Source organism: Pygoscelis adeliae, unplaced genomic scaffold (genome assembly GCF_000699105.1).
Source record: "Pygoscelis adeliae isolate BGI_AS28 unplaced genomic scaffold, ASM69910v1 Scaffold358, whole genome shotgun sequence".
Lineage (NCBI taxonomy): Eukaryota > Metazoa > Chordata > Aves > Sphenisciformes > Spheniscidae > Pygoscelis > Pygoscelis adeliae.
In genome coordinates, this window is record NW_008825429.1 from 166,135 (window position 1) to 171,728 (window position 5,594).

Here is a 5,594-nt window from a genome sequence, read left to right on the forward strand (position 1 = left end):
TAATAACTTAAGACATTTGAAACTAAATCTTAACTCACAAGTGACTACATCACACAGGGTAGTTTCTGAAGCAAGGGCTAGCAGATCAGATGCAGAACTGTAACAGATCCCAGCAATGGTGCCCCCCTCCAGCTCTCCCACTTAGCAAAGAACAATTAAATTCTTGCATTTGCCAAAGCTGCTTCCCTTCCTGGGACCTTTTTTCCTGATTCCCAGGCTGCTCCTGGACCCAGCAGGCACTCTCGGATGGGGAAAGAGGCTTCCAGACCAGGTCCAATAGCCAGGTCCCACAACGTGCTGAAATTAGCATGGCCGGAGTGCTTTCTCTGAGGTCCAACATGAAGGCAAAGGCACTTTGCAAGAAGGACATTTTAACACTTCCTCATTCATCCGCCCCCCGCCACTGCCACAGCGGCCAGTCCACACCTCAAACTCCTTGGGCTATGCAAGTATTGCTTCTTCAGACACACGAAGGATGAGGACCCCCACGCGAATGCACGGATGTGCACGCTGCAGCAGTGCTACAGACAGCGAAGGACATCAGTGTGTTTCAGTACGTGCAGCAGCGTCCTCAGTTCTGTGCACTCGTGGCATGGACACATCTGCAGCCTGCAGGAGCTTTCCTGCTGGCTCAAAGTCCGATGGAACTGTCACTGCTATGGGTCTCCTGACATGGCCAGATAGCCAGCCCTGCCACCACACTGATATTTCTGTAATGAATATCACCACTGTATTCTCAGAGGCACATGCTTAAGGAATTTAACTACTTTAATACAATGGGCTCAAATTGCCAAAGAATGTTTGCGCATCAGTGTGAAATCAGAAATTCGGGGAGGGGGTGCTTTATCTGTCAAAGGCCAACATCAGGGGGCTGACAGAGCAGACAGTGGGAAGCTGGATTGCATTTGATACGCATCAGCCCATCAAACACAAACAGCCTTTAAAGTGCTGAAAGGCCGAGCCAGCCCAGTTACGAGCTGTAACGGCCCCGCCAGGGTCTGACCGGGAACACTCTCTGTGAGCTATGCTGGACCCGCGTGGGTCTCCTGACCTGATCTTTGCACCATAAATCACAGAAAAAGGGATACTTCTTAACAGCTCAAATGAAGATAAAATGCCTTCATTGTCAGGCCAGCAGCTACCTGTGTCGTCCCCTGGCCATGTGTTACGTCCGAGCTGCCAGGCTCCGGCTGCAGAAGGCGCGGGATGCCCTGCCTGGGGATGCGCCGGCCACGCAGATGGCAGACCTGCTGCAGCCACACATGGATGGACCAGCGAGCTGGGAAGCAGCACCTGGGCTGACCACCCACCCAGCCAGGCCAGCAACTGGGCCAGTTACCATCAGTTAATGACTGTTCAACAACAGCCCGCTTAGGATAGAGAGCAACAACACCCCAGTCCATGCCACAGGCTGCCAGCACCAGCACACGCTGCCGGTCCATGAGGGAGGTCAACCCGAAACCTAGATCCTGCTGAGATGAGCAGACATCAGCCAAGCATGGTCGGAGCCAAGGCTGGGAGTCCATGCAGCCCTCCCCAGCATGGGCAGCACTCCTGCAGCTGGCACCCACGTTCGGCTTGGCGGGGCTCAGCAGTCCTGGGGCCGGCTGGGGAGCGGCAAGCATGCTCCCACTGCCTCGCAACCACCCCTCTGCAGTCCTGCTGGAGGGTTACCAGTGTCTGAAAAGAGCTGAATTTAAATTATTCCAGGGAAAAAAAACCACAAAACCCTTGCCTTCAGATTAATCCCCAGACCTCCACCCTGAAAAGACCCTTTCTGCAGCCCCCCGCTGCCGAGCCCAGCCCCGGCACCTGGGCCCAGTCCCTCTGGCACAGGCTGCCCTCGGGGCTTTCCCAAGGGGCTCCGCAGCCCTCTGCGGAGCACGAACACAGCCAAAGGGAATGAATAACATAGCACCAACATGTAAAAAATAGGCTTTTCTTACAAAGCAAAGTCTCAAATAATAAGTGAAGGAAAAGGAAGGGGGGGAACATGCCTGAGTGACCCCTCCTAACCACCTCCAGCACGGCACAGCGTCACTCAGCCGCGCAGGGTGCACAGCAAATAATACCCACTCTGCCGTCCCCCCTGCCCCGGCACCGAGACCCCACGCACCAGGGAATGCAGGGGAACAGATGGATTTTCCATGGGAAGGAGCTGCGACTGCTCCTTCCAGTCAAACATGTCAGCCCCGCAGAGCCATGTGTGCAAAACATTAAACCCGCTCCCTGTGCTAGGACTGCAGCGCCGGGAGAGGGCTTTTTGGGATATTCAGAAGGAAATGCCCCTCAGCCTGGCACAAGGCGAATGGGCAGCGATTCACAGGCGCCCACAGCCGGAGCTTGAGCCCACCGTTTCTACGTACCCAAACAACCAGGTTTTTCCTCTTCCAGGTGCTTCTTGTCAATGAGATGGAGCAATGGTAAAATATTAAATTGCATTGAAGCAGCAGTAATCTCTCAACACAATGGGCTGCCTTCACTAGGGCTTGTAAGCAAGAGCCTTGATAAGGTGTATCAAGCTTACAAGGCAAACACGTTTAGGAGGTTATTCACACACAGCACAAGCCACTGGGGTTATTTCAGGCCGAAACCCATGCAGAGCATTATGCCAGATGCAGGGAGATCTCAGAGCTGAGGGTATCAGCCGTTAATTAGGGAAACTGGCAATTCTTAATCTCACCACATCAAGAATAAGGAACCTTGAGGGTCCATGAATTGAGATCATTTGATTTAATTACAAATGTAACACACGTCTCACTATATTAATCTTGGAAATTTAAATAGTTTAAAACAGACTGAAAAGCAGCCCCTGACGCATTTGCTCACAGTGCTGCTGGGAGAGAAGGCCACAGCAGACGTGGTATTTGCTTATAAGGGATTTCAGGCTTAAATCGTCGACCATTTCCTCAATATCGCCGGAGAGCCACCAGCAGAGCAGGTGAGGAGCACAGCACAAAGCCTGAGGCTCTACCAGGAACATGCAGGGGCACGGGCAGTGCCGCAATCCAAATCCAGCATCTCCCAGCCCCGCCATGACACAGGGGGAGCCAAGATCTCCCTGACCCAAAATGCTCACACCCCCACACAGCCTTGCTACCCTGCTGGTCCTCCCCATGACTAGGCTGGCTTCTCTGGAGCTGCAGGAATGGCTCTTGTACACGTGGGCCTGCCCATGAGCAGGGCAGGGAGCTTGCAGGAAAGGATAGCTCATGCCTTGCTCTTTTCCCTAGGAAGGTTCAACCACGTATGTGCGTGGTGTTTCCTTGCATTTACAAGAGGAGATGCAATGCTGATGAGGCCAGGAGCACAGTCAGGTCTGGAACACCTTCAGTTCCTCTAAAAGAGAGGAATTATTTTGCATGGAAATTAACAAAATGCTTCTGTTAGCAGCAATGGGAAATAATTTGAAATTATATATCATACATAAATGAAATTGCACACTAAAAAGCAGCATTAGAAGGCAGCTAGGTCTGCAAAGTCAGAAGGTAGGAGTTGCCAGGGCTGATGCTGCCTGCAGCCTCCAGCCTTCAGCGCTGCAAAGCCCTCGTGCAGAAGTGCTGTCTCCAGCAGCTGGCAGGACATGCAAGCGGCCATCGCCCGCAGGAGGGGCGTGCAACAGAGTGCAGCTGGTTCTGTGTGCAGGTATGCCGGGGACCCATGCAGCATACCTGGTTTTATTCCCGAAGGACAGGATTCACTTGGCTTGGGCATGAGCTGCTCTGTGAAAGGCTTGGAGTCTACCACCAGGCACGTTACCTCTCAGGGAGATGGGCAGTCTCGTGCAACTCAGCCTGAGAAGGGCACAGCATTATTACTGGCAGGCAGCAGGAACCTGAGACAAACTCATGATTTTTCTGGGTTTCATCCCAAAACACATTTCTTTGGGCTGAGTGATACTCTGAGCTGCTGGGCAGACCAAGACTTGGGAGCACAAGCCACAGAATTCAGACCATTTAAAAATGCAAATATTCTAATAAACAACCCAGAAGACCTTTCTAGTATGGGAAGGAGGCATTTTTGGGGATAGGTCTCCACAAAAGCAAAATATTTCCTGAGTAGGCTTTCCATTTGGAAAGGAGAAGAACAAGTAAGGTTTCAAAGCCTAAAACATTGCAAGAGGTGCAACGCGCACTGTGGACATAGTGCATGCGTCCCGGCCCCTCTCTCCAACGCCAGCATGCTGCAGAGTGCAGTGCAGCTGGCCGGGACGCCGGCCGTAGCTGGGCAGCTGCTCTCAGGGCAAAGGGGGGTGCTGGGGGCACAGGGGCAGAAACAGCCCTGCTCACCTCGTGCCCCACAGCGACGGCTGAGAAGGGACACAGCTCTTCCGTACAAATGCATTGGATAGATGAATGCTAGGAAGAGCAGTTACTCAAGCAAAAGGGTAATCCCAGAGCAGGAACAAACGGACGTAAGCTTAGCCAAGCAATCCTAGCGGGGCGCAGGATTGCCGGCAGCAGCGAGGAGGGGACCTGAGCATCCCCCAGCAGGAGCAGGGACACCAGCCTGGCTCGCCGCGTTGTGCTTGCGGGTGACACCAAGGCCTGTGCAGGCGGGAGGCGGCGCAGGGAGCGGCAAGCCCTGCCAGCCCTCTGCCATGACAACATGCAGCATTGGACCGGCACCCTCACAGCTCGGAGTCTACCGGAGGTTAAACAAATGAACGAAGGACCGAACGGGCACCGCTTTGCGGCCCAGAGTGGCGCGTGGATGCTAAGCGGCACGAAGGGACCCGTCGGCGCTGCAGCAGCTCTGGCCGGCGGTGCTGGGCCACGCGCCTGGTGCCGTGCGCAGGTTATCGCAGGAGTCCCACACGTGTTCACGCCTCCAAGCATCCCCGCACGCCACATAATAACCACGCTGAGCATGTCCAGCTTTGTTGTTTTAGCCATACTGTAGAGGCGCCTATTTACTTGGGAATCATATGTTTTCTGCCCTGGTCCTCACTGTATTCAGAACAGTTACTTAGCTTCAATAAGTCCCTTGTTAAAGCCTTTTCCCTTCTGTAATCTCATCAAACTAACCAAAAGGAGTTTGTTCTGAAATAGAGTCCCATTTTGTAACCTGGCTTCCTATAGGAGATCTCCCCATGCGCACTCGGCCCCTCCGCCACAAAAGGGGTCTGCTTGTCCTAGCGCGCTAACAAAACACTGCCGTCTGTTTGGGTTAGCCAGCAGGGGGTTAATGAAAAGCCCGGCCCTGGGGACTCCCACCTTATCTGCAATCATGAATTTATTGAAGAATGTGTTAATGTGCTGGATTTTATTCATCAGGGGTCAGGGCTTTTCAAATTCTTCCTCCCAGCTCCCCCTCTTTCCATCCCTCCCCAGCAAGCTCACAATGCTGTTTAAACAAAGGACTCCCAACACAAAGAGCAAATTTACACAGTAAAGTTTTCTTGCAAGCCCAGAGCAGAGTCTGGAAGAATTCCAGCTTTATAAAGAGAAAAGGGGGTGGGGGGGAGAAAGGGGGAAGGGAGAGAGGGGCATTTTGCAGAGGATAAAAGGAAATTGAGAAAAGTTCCCACCTCCTGAAGCTCAGCACTGAATATTCTCCGCCAGTTAACCCCGATGCATTACAAACCCTTGAGG